This window comes from Oryx dammah, unplaced genomic scaffold (genome assembly GCF_014754425.2).
Source record: "Oryx dammah isolate SB20612 unplaced genomic scaffold, SCBI_Odam_1.1 HiC_scaffold_25, whole genome shotgun sequence".
Lineage (NCBI taxonomy): Eukaryota > Metazoa > Chordata > Mammalia > Artiodactyla > Bovidae > Oryx > Oryx dammah.
The window spans coordinates 22,311,265-22,330,946 of record NW_024070209.1 but is presented as its reverse complement, the minus strand read 5'-3'; the positions used below and the strand labels follow the sequence as shown (position 1 = coordinate 22,330,946).

Genomic DNA, 19,682 nt, shown 5'->3' with positions numbered 1-19,682 from the left:
GAAGGTTTATAATATACAGTTTAAATTGGCCTGAGATCACTGCAATTACTTGTCTTGGTTGCATGTCCAGATTCATTTCTTGATAGAAACTTTCTCAATTAAAAGAAGCTTTTGAATATTTCTTCACTTTTGTTAATGGAGTATAACCATGTGCCAAAGGGTACATAGAATTAGGGTGAAATTTAGATAAGTTCATATCTCTGGGACCCCATTACTGGAAAATAGTTTCTAATATGACTGGTACTCCAACTTCATGAAAAGATAAGTGTTCCAAAAGTTTCATTTTGCATAAAAGAGTGCCATTAAAGACACAGGATCCATTTTTATTTGTCTTTATTTGTTCAGACCAATTCTTCAGTTAGAGATCATGATTTGGGGCCACATTTAAAGCTGCATATCAGCATTAAAATTCACAGTGCTTTTTCCCTTTCCTAAAGCTAATTCAGAACCAACACAATTGCATCTTGCAAATGTAGACAGAAAGCCAGTTGAAACAGATTTAGACCATTGAAATTCATAGGAGTGTTCTTAGGAAAAAAAATAGTTATTTATCTATCTTACTCAGTCCAAGTCAGTGTCATCAAGGCATCAACCTTGACCAACCTTCTGCTTATTCGAAATTGGTTTGTTTGGGAATTTAAAATAGTAAAAAATGAAATGTGAATCATATTATTAAGCTGATGAGCATTATATTAACAGACTGAAAAAGGAAAAGTCATATGATCATCTCAATAGGTGTGGAAAAGCAATGACTAAATCCAACATCCGTTCCTAATAAAAACTTTCCAAAAAACTAGAAATAAAAGGAAAGGTCTTCAGCCTAATAAAGGAAATTGATGGAAAACTTAAAACTCACATGCCGCTTAACAGTGAAAGACTGAATGCTTTTTCCCTAAGATTTGGAATAAGGCAAGGATATCTGATTTCACTAATGTTGTTTAATGTTATCCTGGAAATTCTAGCCAAGGAAATAAAGGAAGGAAACAAAAGGCATCCAAATTGGAAAAGCAGAAGGAATAGCCTGTATTCACAGACAATGTGATTGTCTATATTGAAAATCCAATGGAATCTACGAAAGTAGAACTCCTAAAACTAGTAAAGGAATTTTGAAAGTTTGCAAAGTACGAGATCAATATGCAGAAATTAATTGTATTTCTATATACTAGCAGTAAATGCAAATTAACATTAGAAAACCAATACCATCAAAAATAAATGCACTTTAAATATGTTCAGTTTGTTGTATGTTAATGGTACCTCAAAAACTGGAACAATAGACCTTGAGAATATGAGATTAATTGTGAAAAATTATAAGATAAAAAACTAACCTATACTTGCCACAAATGATAAAGTCTAATACTATGTCTAACAAGCCATAATTCCAAACCTAAAGGTAAGAGCTTCAGTTGTATTTATGGGATCAGCTTGGTATCCAGTACTGTCATGTATTTTTTAATGAATGTAGTCCACTGGTTTTGGAATTAGGAGTCCATTCTTAAAAATACTTGTGAAATTTGCAGCATACATAAGGAGAATCTTTCTATGGTAAAAATAATACCTGTCATTATTGTTCATTATGATGACTTTGGGAATTTGATCCCTTGTAAAGTAAATATGATCTATACTTGTAGCTTTCAACCTTATGAATAAGCAAATGGAGTGATTCAAAGTGCCCTATTAATAAGAGATAAAAGTGGGTAGAAATAAACTCTGCAAACGTGCTCCTGAAGTGATGCTTCTGTACACTTTGCAACAAGGCAGGGGTGACTTGCATGTTTCAGATACGAAGTAGATGGCAGATGGTCTGAAGGTAAATTCTAAACCATGAATTCTATGCTTAGTCTAGAAGGAGGATCCTGATTTTAAGAAATCAAAAGGAGTGAAAAGGAGCTATATCACATATAGGAGCTATATCACATGGAATTTAGAAAGATGGTAATGATAATCCTGTATGCAAGACAGCAAAAGAGACACAGATGTTTAGAACAGACTTTTGGACTCTGTGGGAGAGGGAGAGGGTGGGATGATTTGGGAGAATGGCATTGAAACATGTATAATATCATATATGAAACGAGTCACCAGTCCAGGTTCGATGCATGATACTGGATGCTTGGGGCTGGTGCACTGAGATGACCCAGAGGGATGGTACGGGGAGGGAGGTGGGGGGGGGTTCAGGATGGGGAACACGTGTATACCGGTGGTGGATTCATGTTGATGTATGGCAAAACCCAATACAGTATTGTAAAGTAATTAGCCTCCAATTAAAATAAATAAATTTATATTTAAAAAAATAATAATAGAAATCCAACAATTAAAACAAGGAACTATATCTCTTTGAGAGAGAAGGGACTAGAAGCAAAGCAGAAAGAGAAGAGCTAGGTCATGACCCCATGCATTTGTTCCCTTTCACAGGCTTCCCTTTGTATTCATTGATTCATATTTGATGCAGAAAAATTGAACACTTTTTGAGCTTCTGAAGATGGTAAAGGCACCTTGGTTTTATTTTTGTTGTAGATTCTAAAAGATATTTTTGTAGGAAAAAATAATAAGAAAACTGTTTTACAATCACAGTATTCAAAACTAAGTCTATTTTTAACATTTTAATTACATAAGTAATCTGTGTTCATTTTAGAAAAAAATAAAAGATAAAGATAAGAGAATAAAAAAAATAAAAACTTAAATCCCCTTATAATTCTGCTATTTGGGGATATAGTTCTCATTACTTTATGGATGTCTTTCCAGATGTCTCCTGTGTTTGTGTGTGCGTAATATACAGAGATTAAATTTTAAATATTCTTCTATAACCATTTATCTTTCAACAATAAGTTATTAATCTCTCTGTGTCAATAAGTATACATCTATACCACCATCTTAATGCTTTCAATTGTCTCATTCTATAAATGCACAGAATAATTTGAAGCAATCTCAAAGCTGTGAAGGTATGTTTATTTCTAATTTCCTTTTACTTTTCTGAAGGAGCAAAGATTTCCTCTGTAGCATGATTTGAGCAGAAATTGATTAAAAACCTACAGTTCTGGATTTTAAATGGCAAAGTGCTTTTGGGACTCTACCTCTTAAACTGTGAATTTCATAATATTGCTAAACACTGAGTACTCTATAGTGGTCCTTACATGATATTTATGTGCATATTCTGGGCATCATTGTATTAATCACAGTACAGAATTAGGTCTTTCCCACCAGTTGACTTCTTAGGGAACATCATTTATTTCTTTAAGTTTATAAACCTACAGACTGATACTAATTTATGAAATTTATTTAAAATATAAAGGTTCACTTCAGCTCAGTCACTCAGTTGTGTCCGACTCTTTGCGACCCCATGAATTGAAGCATGCCCCGCCTCCCTGTCCATCACCAACTCCTGGAGTTCACCCAAACTCATGTCCATCAAGTCGGTGATGCCACCAGCCATTTCATCCTCTGTTGACCCCTTCTCCTCCTGCCCTCAATCTTTCCCAGCATCAAGGTCTTTTCAAATGAGTCAGTTCTTCACATCAGGTGGCCAAAGTATTGGAGCTTCAGCTTTAGCATCAGCCCTTCCAGTGAACACCCAGGCCTGATCTCCTTTAGTATGGACTGGTTGGATCTCCTTGCAGTCCAAGGGACTCGCAAAAGTCTTCTCCAACACCACAGTTCAAAAGCATCAATTCTTCCATGCTCAGCTTTCTTTAGAGTCCAACACCCACATCCATACATGACTACTGGAAAAACCATAGCCTTGACTAGACGGACCTTTGTTGGTAAAGTAATGTCTCTGCTTTTGAATATACTATCTAGGTTGGTCATAACTTTTCTTCCAAGGAGTAAGCGTCTTTTAATTTCATGGCTGAAGTCACCATCTGCAGTGATTTTGCAGCCCAGAAAAATAAAGTCTGCCACTGTTTCCACTGTTTCCCCACCTATTTCCCATGAAGTGATGGGACCGGATGCCATGATCTTAGTTTTCTCAATGTTGAGCTTGAAGCCAACTTTTTCGCTGTCCTCTTTCACTTTCATCAAGAGGCTCTTTGGTTCTTCTTGACTTTCTGCCATAAGGGTGGTATCATCTGCATATCTGAGGTTATTGATATTTCTCCCAGCAATCTTGATTCCAGCTTGTGCTTCTTCCAGCCCAGCATTTCTCATGATGTACTCTGCATAGAAGTTAAATAAGCAGGGTGACAATATACAGCCTTGACGTACTCCTTTTCCTATTTGGAACCAGTCTGTTGTTCCATGTCCAGTTCTACCTGTTGCTTCCTGACCTGCATACAGGTTTCTCCAGGGGCAGGTCAAGTGGTCTGGTATTCCCATCTCTTTCAGAATTTCCCACAGTTTCTTGTGATCCACACAGTCAAAGGCTTTGGCATAGTCAATAAAGCAGAAATAGATGTTTTTCTGGAACTCTCTTGCTTTTTCAATGATCCAGAGGATGCTGGCAATTTGATCTCTGGTTCCTCTGCCTTTTCTAAAACCAGCTTGAACATCTGAAAGTTCATGGTTCATGTATTGTTGAAGCCTGGCTTGGAGAATTGTAAGCATTACTTTACTAGCATGTGAGATGAGTACAATTGTGTGGTAGTTTGAGCATTCTTTGGCATTGTCTTTCTTAGGGATTGTAATGAAAGCTGACCTTTTCCAGTCCTGTGGCCACTGCCGAGTTTTCCAAATTTGCTGGCATATTGACTGAGCACTTTCACAGCATCATCTTTCAGGATTTGAAATAGCTCAACTGGAATTCCATCACCTCCACTAGCTTTGTTTGTAGTGATGGTTCCTAAGGCCTACTTGACTTCACATTCCAAGATGTCTGGCTCTAGGTGAGTGACCACACCATCATCATTATCTGGGTTGTGGAGATCTTTTTTATACAGTTCTTCTGTGTATTCTTGCCACCTCTTCTTAATATCTTATGCTTCTGTTAGGTTCCTACCGTTTCTGTCCATTATTGAGCCCATCTTTGCATGAGATGTTCCCTTGGTATCTCTAATTTTCTTATAGAGATCTCTAGTCTTTCCCATTCTGTTATTTTCCTCTATTTCTTTGCACTGATCGCTGAGCAAGGCTTTCTTATCTCTCCTTGCTATTCTTTGGAACTCTGCATTCAAAATATAAAGAAACCCTGTATATTTGAAAAATTACCCTTTAAAATTTAGGTGAAAGCATAGTAAATTTTTTAAGCTTGTGTAAATATATCTTAAGACCTTCAACTTGCTCTTATCTAGCATGATGGTGTGTGAATATATGCCTACTAAACTGATATCAGCGTATGACAAAATTCCACTATTGGAACTGTGGCAGTGAGCTATTGTAGAAAATATATCCCACTGAGAGGAGGGAGATGTGGTTATGGTTTGTGAGCTTGAGGAAGTCTCTTGCCTCTCCAGGATTCAGGTCATTCATTTTAAAAATGATGGCACTGAAAAAGACAGTTCTTAAGTTTTCCTCCAGTGCTAATATTCTATAGTTCTGTGACAGAGAACTCTGGAGCCCATGCCCTAAGATAGGGTGTCTACTACAGACCCAGATACTACATATCCCTGGCTGCTTGGCCCACATCCCTAGCCACTGGCCTCATCTCACCCACGGCTCTTTCTCTCGTTTGGCCTCCCACCATGTACTCAGATCTTAACTGCACCCCTTGGCCTCCTTTATATTGTACTATCTTTCCTCCTTCTCTAGTCATGTCCTACCTCTTGCTTATGTTCTATGATATCTGCCCTGCCCCTTTGGGTTAGTTCAACTCTCTTTGGTCCTGGTAAACCTTAGCCTGCCCTTTAACCATGTTGCCTGGGACTATGACATCCAGAGTTATGAGGTTATGGTTATGAGGGTTAAGCCTGCTCCAGCTCTCTACACCTGAAAGAAGAGGAGAACTTTATTCTTAGCTGCCTTGTCTTTGAAATTGCTTAGAAAATATTAGTGCTGACACATGCTGTGACATGAACTTGAAAACAGTATGCTAAGTGAAAACAGTATGCTAAGTGAAAACAGCCAGCCACAAAAGACCACATCTTGTATGACTCCATGTATGTGAAATATCCAGGATATACATAGAAAAAAGGTAGATTAATGACTGGCAGGGGCTGGAGAAGGGGGAGATGGGAGAGACTTGTAACTGGTACAAGGTTTCTTCTTCTTTTTAATTTATTTCTTTTTTAATTGAAGGACAATTGCTTTACAGAATTTTGTTGTTTTCTGTCAAACCTCAACATGAATCATCCATAGGTATACATATACTTTAGGTGATTGAAATATACTGGAATTAGAGAGTGATGATGATTGCACAACCTTGTGAATATACTAGAAGCCATTGAATTAGACACTTCAATAGGGCGGATATTATGGTATGTAAATTACATCTCAAAAACATTTGTTTGCTAAGTAAAATATTCCGATAACCATTTATTTACACAATATGAATTGCTTAGACATTTGGGAATATTTCAATAACCCATTTCAGGGGGATGATTGGGATCGTGTAGGTACAGCCAAAACCATGGGCGCTTTTTCATTTGTGTGCCTCCCAGAGCCGTAAGCCCTCCCTAGAGAGGAGTTTCCCTTGATCACTGCAGAGAGCAGCAGAAGCTGCAGCAAATACCCATAAACTTTTTACTCCTGTGTGGAAAATGTAATTCTTGTCATTAAAACACATTAAAAACACACCTTGACTAAGAAGGTAAATAGGGAAGAAGTGAGATTTTTTTGCCTGAAGATTTTTTTTGTGTCACTTTGATATCTGTTCCCTCAAAAGCTAAATTCAGCTTTTAAAAAATGAAACATCAGCAATAACAAAAACAAGTTGCATTTTACGATCAGAGGTTTTTTTTCTCCTGCAAAATAATTGATTCAACTTGATATCTCACTGTGTTTAGTAGGAGTTTTAGGTTGCATAAAGAGCATCTCAGTGTCTCCAGTTAGCTTTGGAGTCCAACTGTCCACAGGACCCAGTGCCCCAAATATTTGGGGGAATATATTTTCCTGTTCACTTCCCCCAGGCAGGTTTCTACCCCATCATCTTAACTGCTGAGAGCCTGTCCTATTTTTAAAGGCCTCCAGAGAAGATGTATTTTCAAAGAGATGGGATGACAAAGCTTTCCTCTGTGCAGAATTCCCTGTGGAGCTAATCAGCCAGGTGTCTGATCTCCATGGCATCTACCTGGCTCTCTCCTCCCCCTGCAGGCCTGAAGTACTATTGGAAAGAATTGGGAGCCTAACACACCTTTGGGGGTTTGTTTTTATTCCATTTTGATTTTTTTTCCCAACAGAGAAATTCCTTCTGCTTCCTGAGTGAAGTTCATCACTAGGATATTAGCCACAGTTCCCAGAAGTCCTAGAGCCTTACACAATCACTTCCCGAGTTGTTCTTCCTATTCTCTGCTCAGCAGAAATGATCCAGGTTCCCTCAAACCAAAGAGTCACTGATTACTTTCCATTACATGTGGCATCAAAAGTATCCTGTGACTCTCCCACCAGACCCTCTCTGTCTCTCCATGGCAGATCTGAAAGATGTCTAGCTTAATCTTGTTGTTCTGCAGAAGTAAAAACCAGATGAGGTCTAGACTTGTCTAGGATGATCCAGGAAAGTATTAATTGATTGACAGTCCAGCTATTGAAGCTTTAGTTGGGTGATTCCATACAACGGCCGCACTCTCATGCTATTAGATTCCTATTGTTCCACTTAATTCTTGCTCCTTTCACCATATGAAGATTGAGTAATAATGAATAATTATTACAATTTATTGTCACTGGAGCAAATCATGGAGCAGTTTCTACTAAGGAACTAGCAAAAGGCAGATGCCCATAGAAGAACCACTCCATGCTTTGTTAGTTCATATATTGGGTCCAAATGGCTTTCTTAGGCATGAGAAAAGAAACTCTCTTGAATAGTGTTTGTTTTGATTTGTATTGTTTTAATTCATTTTATTATTTCTTTTTCTGAATCTTTTTTTTTGTTTGTTTTGTTTTGTTCTTAATTACCCAGAACTGACTACTGTCTTTAGAGTTGGATGCTTAGGATGTTACATTATTACAACCAAGACTGTAGTGCAAATTGTCCATTGTTCCTTCTGGATGGTTCCAGAGGCTTTCCTGATATCTCACACCACTGAAAGGTACAAACTCAATAGAACATGAGACACTCCTGAATTGAAATTTGTGGATTTGTTTCCTTTATGTGAACAAAGTGTGTTAATAACTAGACACTTACGGTAACCAAGAGCCTTGGCTTCCTATGCTAAGAAATCTAACCAGAGACTGTACACTTTTCGGCAATTTCTAATATTAAAACCAAAAAAGGAGTGTTCTTAAAGGGGTTTTGGTTTTCTTTGTTTGAAATATTTGTGTCAGGATTGTTTTGATTTATGGACTAAACAAGCCTTTACTGCAGTCAATGTGGAAACAGTCTTTATTAAAAAGAAAATCAGAGATTTATCTTCTGACTCATCACAATATTTCTTCAGTATAGATTGGTGGAAAGTATTAGCTTCCCCATTCTCTGGATAGGAAAATTGGAACCTAAATGTTTCACATAGCCAACCAGCCATGGGGCCTGGCTTTGACTTCACATCTGCTGATTTCCACTTCTGTGCGGGAACAGACATTGAGGCTTAAATTAAGAAACTGTATTCTGAAAGGAAAGGTTTGCCATTATTTGGGCAAAGGCTTACAGACTCTGGCAATGGGACTGAGTGTCACACTTTCCTTTGGCAACTCTGGGTATTCCAGTCCAATCGGTATATATTTCCAAGAACTTCCCCTGTGGGCCTATTCTTGGCTTCCGTTTGCACAATGTTAAGGGATAAAACATCTCCCAAGTTCATGTCTAAAAGTTTGCATGAAAGAGTTCCATGCTATGCACCCCCTCTTCTCCATTCTTCTTTTTACATGTCCTCAAATGCCCTTGTGCCTCTGGAGTCTCCTGCCGCAGACTTATTATTCTACTTCACGTTCCTACTCTTCTCTATTCCTGCCTCCATGCTGTTGTTGCTGCTGCTAAGTCGCTTCAGTCATGTCTAACTCTGTGCGACCCCAAAGCCATATCAGAATACAATCTAAACTTCTTCAATGGGAACCTCATTATATGAGCCCAGATGCAGACAATATTTGTCTTAGCTCTACCATTGGACACCAAGACTGCCACCCTATAGCTCTCTTCCTCATCTCCTCCATCCCAGAAAGGTGGACTCTCCCTGATATCCCTCTTACTTGGGTTCCCCAATCTCATCTGCTTGCTGGCTTGCCATCCTACTTATGCATGGTCAGATGTCAGATGCATTTGTGTAGAAGCATAAGCATCTCAGAATAGATGGAGCCTTAGAAATGCATTCATCCTCACAAAACCTGGAGGGAGAAAAAACACAGCTGTTTGAGAGCATGCATTAAGTTGAGCCAAGCTACAAAATGCACCATTCTGCTTGAATTCATTTACAGAGTTATAGGTCCACACTCTTTCCTGTTATTTTCTAATATAAGAGTTCATAGAATGCCAAAAAACAGTACAAACTTCCTAATTTAAAAAAGTGTAATTTATTACTTTAAGAGCCTCATTTTCTTAGAAATCTATACTCCATCTGAACTGTTCTGAAAGATAAGCTTTCCTTTTTCCCCCCATCATGCCCCTGGTAAATACGTCCATGGAAATTCATCATGCCAGTGAAGTAAGGAAGTAAGCGTTAGTCGCTCAGTTATAGTTAGATGTTTATCTTTGGAATGTGCAAGGATCATTTCCCTGGGTGAGGTCAGAAGGGTAAATTGTTTTAGTTGCTAGGGAACGCATGGACACTGGCAGTTCATTTTTTTATCTAACACATTTTCTTGAGCACTTACTAGGTGCCAAAGGCTCATCACATGCTTCAAAATGTTAGTGATCCATTTTCCTGAGCAGTGTGCACTCAGCTCTGTAATTTGATCTGTATTTCAGTTCTTTATTTGCATATCTGTATCTCTACTAGACCAGTGATTCTCAATAAGGGGCAGTTTTGCCCCTACCAGGGGACATTTGCCATGCCTGGAGACATTTTTATTGTCACAACTGGGGAGATGCTACTGATATTTAATGGGTAGAGACCAGGGTTGCTGCTAAACATCTGATAATTCACAGGACAGCCTTATCACAACTATGATTAGCCCAAAATGTGACTAAAAAAGGGTTAAGAAACCCTGCCCCAGTCTGTGTGCTTTGAGGTCATGATCATCATTGTATGTCCACCTCGACACATGTAGAAGGGCCTCATCAAGGGGCGGCAGTGATAATAAGGTGGACATTTCAAGAATGTAAAGGTGAATAGGACAGAGTTCCTCTCCTAGAGGCTTGCTGCTCCTATGTGGTCCTGGACCAGCAGAATTGCAGTCACCTGGAAAATTACTAGAAATGCAGGATCTCAAGCCCTACTCCAGATCCACTGAAGCAGAATCTGCGTTTTAACAACACCCTCCGGTGATCCATATGCACAAGAAGTTTAAGAAGCACTGACCCCAAGGGTTTTAGAGTTACAGGGGTGGAGTAGATAGGCTGAAGATGCTTCAAAGCAGTGGTCCAAGGATTCCTGGCAGCAGTGAGCGTGACAACACCAGATGGCCTCATCTATGGAGTACATAGGCTAGGCAGGCATGGCTGTTTACCCCTAGAACACAGCCGTAGTTGGGAAGCCCAGAGCCATAGCTGGTAACCCAGGCGAAATGATGCAGAACGCACAGGATAGAAGGCAGCAGGGGTGATGAACCAGCAGACACTGTAGCATCAGTGCCAGTGGCTGGGTCAAGGAAAGGGATGGGGCAAGGCTCTGGGCGGTCCACGTGGAAGAGGAAGGCTGCCAGGCAGCGCCAAGGAGGCTGACAGTGGGAAAGGACAGGCCATGCGCCAAACCCTGGAGAGGCCAAGGCACTGAGACTGCGGGGGTAAGAGGCAGCAGCCCAGACTGGCTACGGGCTGTTCATTCCATTGTCTGGGTGGCTGGAGTTCATTAGGGGAATCAAGTTACTCTGAATCCTTCTACAATAGTTCACAGTCCTTCCAGGACTTGATAATGTGGTAATTAACATGGGGATTCCAGGAATGCCTTGGATTTGAGTTCTGTCTGTAGCAGGCTGATATGTCTGGAATCTGGATATTGAAAATTGCTGTTCCAACATCCTCCTTATTTCCTTCATGAAGGATCAAGTGGACTGAAAATCAGAGCACAGGGGCACATAGGAACTACAGGAAGGACATCTCCAAGGGGTCCATTCCTGATAGCGTTTGTCAGGTTTCCCAGCAGTTCTGTATTTGCTTGTGGTCAGAATGCTACCATGGTATTACTAATGTGGCATTATTCAAGTTTATGAGAGCTATTAAAGGACTTTGATTCCTGAGTTTGTTCAAAAGCTACCAGAGCCTTTTTGTAAGGAGCTGTTGACTTAACCAAACTATTGTATCTTGGTTTAAAACAATGACATCTTGTTATCCAGGGTTCCTGTGACAAGCCTAACCACGACCTGGGACATTTCACTTGGCTCTTGGAAGATGAGGGAGAGTTGCCCACTGCCCAGACTATGGCCGGATGAGGAACCTCGTTCCTTAGGAGAGGAACTTGTCTTCTTCTCCTTCCTCTAGATTAGCTTCAGCAATTGTCTGTGTCTCAGTCTTGAACAATCAGAGGTCTGGAAAACCCAGAATCCCCATCTGTTATAAAAAGTACAAGTTGCTCCATCTCCTGGGAACTCAGCAATTATTCCCCTGAGGATGTTTTTATAGCAAATTATACTTCTGAATTGTGTCCCTGACTTGATTTCTGCTAGGCCTTGCAGATCAAATCCTTTATGTACGTGTTTTTCTCTTTCTCCAGCACCATCAGGAGCACACAGGATTATAGGCAATCAGATACCTAGAGGTCCCCCAAACTCAAGATGGTCCCAGAAAGGCAAAGGGAATTATCACAGCATTTTGTCCTGGGCATGAGTTACACTTGCTGGAACTTTGTGTGCTCTGCCCATATAATCCATTTTATAGCAAAGATACCAGGGGATACCTAAACAGTATCTCATCCTTGCATTTTTCCACCCCTCCCTAACCCAGGGTTGGCCCCATGAGAACTCAGGTCACTGATTAGACTCTGAATGTGATGTGTATATTTGTAGCTCAGCAGGAAATGATACCTGAAGGAAAATTCCCTCCTCTTTGGGAAAGATTCTTTCCTGCTCTTGAGAGGACGGGGGAACCTGGAATGATATGAAATTTTTAAACTGAAGGCACATGCATCGTAGGGTCAGCTGAGAGTTAAGACTCCTAGAAACAGCCACTTGTCCAAAATAAATAATATTCTGGCAGGGTGTAGTCACAGTGTACAGATTCAGTTCATTTTACTAGTGTTTACAGTCCACAAGAGAGGAAGAATTTGAAAATGCATTGTTGCTTTTGCCTTTTTTTTAGATGTTGAGATCTCTGTGGACCCCAGAGCTAGGCAGGTAAGAGCTCTTCAAAGCCTGTGGCCCATGTCAGAATTTTATGGATAAGAAACAGACTTTGAAGGACAGAGTAGCCTGAATTTAAGTACTAGATTCATACTTAGATTCTGCTAGTAGGTTGGCCACAAGCTAGCTTTGCAGCCTTGAGTGTGTTACATCAACTCCTACAGCCTTAGTTTCTTCATCTCTAAGAAGGGGCCTTATAACACCTAGTGTAGAGGGTTGTTCTAAATCTTAAAGATTAAATATAAAGCATTTATGAATTCTCAATGTGCAGAATACAATGAACAAAAATTGTTATCACTGTTTTTGCTGTTATGTTTAAGGTCATGGAACTAGCTAATATAAGAGGCAGGATGCAAAGCCAGATCATCCAACTCCCCACCAGAGGAACTTTCTTAACCTCCTTCCTCCTCTCTGTTCCTACAAGATTGTAGGGCCAAATCAACTGAGTTGCCTTAATCTACCAATGTGAGATGTGTGTTGGTTACCCCTTCCCAGTTCTTGGGTCTACAGGTTTGGCTCTGAACAAACTAAAAAATCAGGGACCTGCAGCTCAGAGCTTGTATCTGAGATTTGAACTGCAGAGAATTCCTGGTCTCACTGGGGCACAGTGGGATGCAGAAGGATTCTGGTCTACCTTGCACATCTTATTCCAGCTTTATTCTGAGGAGCTGAAGCAATACACGATCATGATTCAGCCAAGGAAATAAATAGGAAATGTACAATGTCTTCTCCATGGGATAGAACATTCTAAATTTCACACACCCAACTTTCATAAAACAGGGGGACATAAAGGTTTTGGAATCATCCAGAGCTGGATGGAAATCCTAACTCTATAATTTACCAGTTGTGTGACCTTCTGTTAGTTGTGTGGCCTCTCCAAGCCTCATGGGTAAAATGAATGTAATACCAATGGCAACTTTATAGGATTTCTCAGAGGATAAAATGAAATAGTTCTTAATGCATGCCTGGTATATACTGGAGGAACTTAAGTGTTCCGGATCTTATTGAGAAGCTAATTGGTGCACGGGGAATTGAAAACCACACTTGTTTTCCTTGTTTGTCACCAAAGCAAGTAGTAGGTGTTACAGCTTTCCCTTTTGAAGGTATTGATGCCACACACTGACTTCTTTCCTGAGGGCCAGGATTGTGATGGAGGTGTCTATATGAGCATGTGGTGCAGGGGTTCAGGAAACTCCGGTATGCTCACAGGGGGATTCTTCCAGAGATTTTGCCACTGCTTTGTCACCATTGCTCTAGACTGATTAGAATGAAGAAAGAACTACTGTGAGGCAAGGTACTCATTTAAGTTTTCTCCTGAGCATAGAGTACGGCCCAGGGCTTACTCTTCCACCCAATTGCATTTCCCCTTGGGAGGATGTTTGGCCACAGGCACACGGGAAGCTCTCGCATGTGCAGTAGAGAGTGATGGAATTGAAGGTGAGGGAGGATTCAGGCAAGAAGCAGATTCCCCAGTCCCCTGGATCATCACCCTCGAGAGTCCAAATGCTTCCAAACCACGTCTGCCAATGCCCCTTTCTGAGAAGTGAGCCAGCAGTTTGTAACTTTCTTGCATCTTCCTTCCCTTCTCTGTGTCCCATCCAGTGTCAGAACAAACCTGACAGATTCCAGGGCTCTTGAAATTGAGATGAAAAATCCAAGCAGGGATTGAGTTTATCTACAATTTCTATCAGAGAATGAGGGAAAGAGGGGGGAAGAAAGAAGGAGAGGCTGACTGCTGATGTGCAGTCTTGTGTCTTAAAGTCTCTTTAATAGGTTTTCCCCACACTGTGGAGAGCAGGAAAATCACTTAGGCAATCAACTCCTTTCATGGATGATAAGTATGGACATCTTTCCTGGGATCCTAATGGCAGAAGATGTAGAAACAAATTGCAACACAGAAAGAGTCATAGAAACTTTAGCCGGTAGGGGCAGCTCAATGACCTCTCTTCATTCTGCTGCCCAGAATGCTGAGTCATGCGACGCCCACCAGCCTTGAATCCAGGTCTCTTGGTGAGATATGCCTCCGACGACTGCCTTGTTGGAGAATTAAGAGTCTGGAACTTTATTTCTTCTTACTCTTTGAGTAGCTTACACCTCTACCCCCAGTGGATCCAGACATATCACCTCTCTCCTTATTCTCTATTTGTGGGTAGGGGTGGGAGCGCAGGAGTGATGAAGTCCAGGGCAGAGTATGCACTGTCAGACTAGTTGCTGTAAACATCTAAATTGTTTATTGTGAAAGTTCTTGAAAAACATTTCTAAATAGTGATCTGTTTTATTTCACCATTAATGATAATACTTACCAATTATATATAATGTTCATATAAGCTATTATGGTTTTCAGTATGCTTTCCGTACATTACTTTTCCCTCTTGTCCCCTCTCTCACATCACCCTTACAATAGTACTTGAGAGTATGTAAGTTACTATCATTTCGTGAGCTAAACGTTGACCACAGTGTAAAAACCTTCAGTTCAGTTCAGCTCAATTCAGTCGCTCAGTTCAGTTCAGTTCAGTCGCTCAGTAGTGTCCGACTCTTTGCAACCCCATGGACCGCAGCACTCCAGGCCTCCCTATCCATCACCAACTCCCGGAGTTTATTGAGACTCATGCCTATTGAGTCAGTGGTGCCATCCAACCATGTCATCCCCTGTTGTCCCCTTTTCCTCTTGCCTTCAATCTTTCTCAGCATCAGGGTCTTTTCAAATGAGTCAGCTCTTCACATCAGGTGGTCAAAGTATTGGAGTTTGAGCTTCAACATCAGTCCTTCCAATGAATATTTAGGACTGATTTCCTTTAGGATGGACTGGTTGGATCTCCTTGCAGTCCAAGGGACTCTCAAGAGTCTTCTCCAACACCACAGTTCAAAAGCATCAATTCTTTGGCACTCAGCTTTCTTCACAGTCCAACTCTCACATCCATACATGACTACTGGAAAAACCATAGCCTTGACTAGACGGACCTTTGTTGGCAAAGGAATGTCTCTGCTCTTTAATATGCTGTCTAGTTTGGTCATATGGAGAAGGCAATGGCACCCCACTCCAGCACTCTTGCCTGGAAAATCCCATGGATGGAGGAGCCTGGTGGGCCGCAGTCCATGGGGTCGCTAAGAGTAGGACAGGACTGAGCGACTTCACTTTCACTTTTCACTTTCATGCACTGGAGAAGGAAATGGCAACCCACTCCAGTGTTCTTGCCTGGAGAATCCCAGGGTTGGGGGAGCCTAATTGGCTGCTGTCTATGGGGTCGCACGGAGTTGGACATGACTGAAGCGACTTAGCAGCAGCAGTAGTTTGGTCATAACTTCCCTTCCAAGGAGTAAGCATCTTTTAATTTCATGGCTGCAGTCACCATCTGCAGTGATTTTGGACCCCCCCCCAAATAAAGTCTCTCACCATTTCCATTATTTCTTCATCTACTTGCCATGAAGAGATGGGACTGTATGCCATGATTTTTGTTTTCTGAATGTTGAGCTTTAAGTCAACTTTTTCACTCTCATCAAGAGGCTCTTTGGTTCTTCTTCATTTTCTGCCTTAAGGGTGGTGTCATCTGCATATCTGAGGTTATTGATATTTCTCCAGACAATCTTGATTACAGCTTGTGCTTCATCCAGCCCAGCATTTCTCATGATGTACTCTGCATAGAAGTTAAATAAGCAGGGTGACAATATACAGCCTTGACGTGCTCCTTTTCCTATTTGGAACCAGTCTGTTGTTCCATGTCCAGTTCTACCTGTTGTTTCCTGACCTGCATACAGATTTCTCAAGAGGCAGGTTAGGTGGTCTGGTATTCCCATCTCTTGAAGAATTTCCCACAGTTTGTTGTGATCCACACAGTCAAAGGCTTTGGCAAAGTCAATAAAGCAGAAATAGATGTTTTTCTGGAACTCTCTTGCTTTTTCCATGATCCAACAGATATTGGCGATTTGATCTCTGGTTCTTCTGCCTTTTCTAAAACCAGCTTGATCATCTGAAAGTTCATGGTTCACATATTGCTGAAGCCTGTCTTGGAGAATTTTGACCATTACTTTACTAGCCTGTGAGATGAGTGCAATTGTGCGGTAGTTTGAGCATTCTTTGGCATTGCCTTTCTTTGGGATTGTAATGAAAACTGACCTTTTCCAGTCCTGTGGCCACTGCTGAGTTTTCCAAATTTAAAATCTTAGCTTTAGTTAAAACCTTAGCCTTTTAAATTCTTTGAAAGCAGAGTCAGTGTGGTAGGATTTATCTGGAACGCATCTAAAATGATTAAACTAATTCATCACCTTGAGGGACTGAAAGTGTTGGTGAATATTATCTGTGTGTTTGTTTTCCCCAGAAATTAGTACCTCCATCCTTTTCCCATATGTCTTATCCCCCCAAAAATCACCTTAATAAATTGTTCTTTTACTAAAAACAACGGATTTCACTCATAAATCCCATGGAACTAAAGCTTCTAAAAACACAATATACTCTGTTTTCCTATCATATAACCAAATCCGTTTATGGGAACAAAATGGCCAAGAAGTCAGTGTGACTCCCAGTCAGAAGCAGGTGGAAGCAATTTATGGCTTAAAGTAGCCAATTTGTGTTTGGTATCTGTACCCCATTTCTACCACCCACACAGTAATTAGCCACAACAAACAGAGACATTGGCGTTTTTTAGAACAGGCATTTCATAATTCTCTTAGTCTGTATGAAGCTCACACTTAAGCCAGGTATGTTTCTCTTAATCTATGGACAGAAATCTTCCGTTTACGTTGTGAAAATAGTAGCCCCTCCTCTTGGAAGGACCCTTTGAAAATGAATCACTAAAGGTTCACTCATTCCCTGGAATTTTCCATTTACTAATGCTAAGACCACCCTTCCAACAGAGTGCTTTAGAGTTTCTCAATTCATGTTTATATATGTTAAACAGTCTGTATTATTTTTTCCAAGCCTCCAAATGATCAGCACAACTTTGAGTCTTCAGAGTCAACATTAAATAAGATTATTTTAGTGTTATCATATTTAATTAAATATGATTAGGAGAAGGGGATGACTGAGGATGAGATGGTCAGATGGCATCACCCACTCAATAGACATGAGTTTGAGCAAGCTCCGGGAGTTAGTGATGGACAAGGAAGCCTGGCATGCTGCAGTCCATTTCCATGGGGTTACCAAGAGTTGGACAGAGTGTGAGTCAGACTGAGAGACTGAACTGAACTGAAATATTTGCTTTACGCAATGTGGAGACAACACACCACTTTGATCTCAAGGATGTATTGGCATACTGAAATATGTATATATTTTAAACTTCTTTCATAAAGCTACACAGAGTTAGGGGAGATGGGTCATCATTCCACTTTGCTGCAAGGTAAGGAACGGTCACTTGAGGTAGAATTTTATACCTGCAAGAGATCTTAGAACATTTTAGCATTCTTTAATTTCAGACTTAGATCCCCGATCCTTAGAAACCACACCATGCAATAAGAAAATAGCATCTCTAGTATCACTAAGCAACTTCTTCGAAAAATCTGAGACTCTCCCAATAAACAATCATTGAGCAGACATCATTTACATGTCATACAGTTACTGCCTGCCCTCAGGGAACTCACTTTCTGTCATACAGTTACTGCCTGTAGGAACTCACTTTCTGTCTGTCTCGTACACAGTTCCTAGTGATAAGACGAGAAAAATACCATGAGTATCATGTGTCTTCACTTCAACAAGACTTTGAATAAAAGCTTTCATTGTAATCATGTGACCAAGATAGAGAAATACCAGATCAAAGAAGGCTAGATTATACAACTGTTAAGTAACAACCACCAAAGTGTCATGCTCGTTACCAGTTTGGTCAAAGGAAAATTCCAGTGGAGTGACACAGACTAGTCCTTAAAGTGATCTGACACTCTGTCAACTATTTGGGTGGAAATACAGGATAATTAATGAGCCTGATGATGACGTAAAGGAAAGAGAAGAGAGCAAAGACACGGTGTAACAGTTTCAGTATCAGCAAATAATTCCCCAAGGATGTAAAATGAGTCAAAAATAAAATAAGGAAAATTAATGGGAATAAAGATAGAATAGTCCATGGAACTATCCTCCTTGAAAACAAACACAATTAAAGTGACTTAGCTATGTGTGTGCATCTGTATTTGTGTGTGTGTTTTTTCCATTGACTGCTTACAACAGATTTGTGTCTTTAATTTTGTTTTCTTTGGTAGAAAGAAAACTAAAAAGGCATCTACAGTAGGATTTAGGAAATTGTACTCTGAAGACATATTAAGGAGTGGGTTTATTACAAATGAAAAAGTAAAGATTTTGGCTTTAAATGACTTCAGTTTTGTCCAGTTCTCCATGCCTTATCTTATTCCTTAGAAGTATTCTATAGAGAGAAAGATTATTACTTTTTTTCTGCTTGCCTTAAAGCAGTAGTTTGAATTTTTATAGGTTAGATAACAAATCTTTTATATTCAGTGTTTTGTTTCAACATTGCAGAAAAAATGACGGAAAAACGATTAAGTGGCTTTCCTGGGTGACTCTAGTGGTAAAAAACCTGAGTGCCAGTGCAGGAGACACGAGAGACACGGGTTCGATCCCTGGGTCGGAAATATCCCCTGGAGTAGGAAATGGCAACCCACTCCAGTATTCTTGCCTGGAAAATTCCATGGACAGAGGAGCATGGAGGGCTACAATCCATGGGACTGCAAAGAGTCTGAGCACTCACACACATGGACACATACACACTCCTGGTGTGCCCACCCATTGGTGTAAATTTGTGTATAGAAAGCATGCAGTTTGGCATCCAGTTGCAATTTTAAATGTCCATTTACCAAAAGTTCCTACTTAATGGAGAGTTTGAAGAGATTACCAGCTAGTTTTTCTCAGATACATAGTTAATAGCAGAAAATGGGAAAATGTTTCTAAAAGCCATAGAAGGTAGCAAAATCTCATTTTAACTGGAAGTTTAATAGATCTCCTAAATAAGGCATAGTGTCCTCTTGAAAAATAAATTAGTTTATCACTTAACTGTCTTTACTTTCTTTCATTAAACAACTAAAACTTCTTCTTAGGAGTTGGGCTACAGCATCTGCATTTTTTAGGTTGCTCTCAACAAGGAGAGGCCATTCCTAGAAATCTGGGTGCCTAGTCTTGCTCTGGGAGAAGGCAATGGCATCCCACTCCAGTACTCTTGGCTGGAAAATCCCATGGACGGAGGAGCCCGGTAGGCTGCAGTCCATGGGGTCGCTAAGAGTCGGACATGACTGAGCGACTTCAC

At 40.3% G+C, this 19,682-nt stretch overlaps 1 protein-coding gene across 7 annotated transcripts in view; it reads left to right on the top strand.

Moving 5' to 3' along the window:
• Positions 1 to 19,682, top strand: part of SLC8A1 (solute carrier family 8 member A1) — a 445,025-nt gene that overhangs the window by 216,046 nt on the left and 209,297 nt on the right. The window lies entirely within an intron of this gene.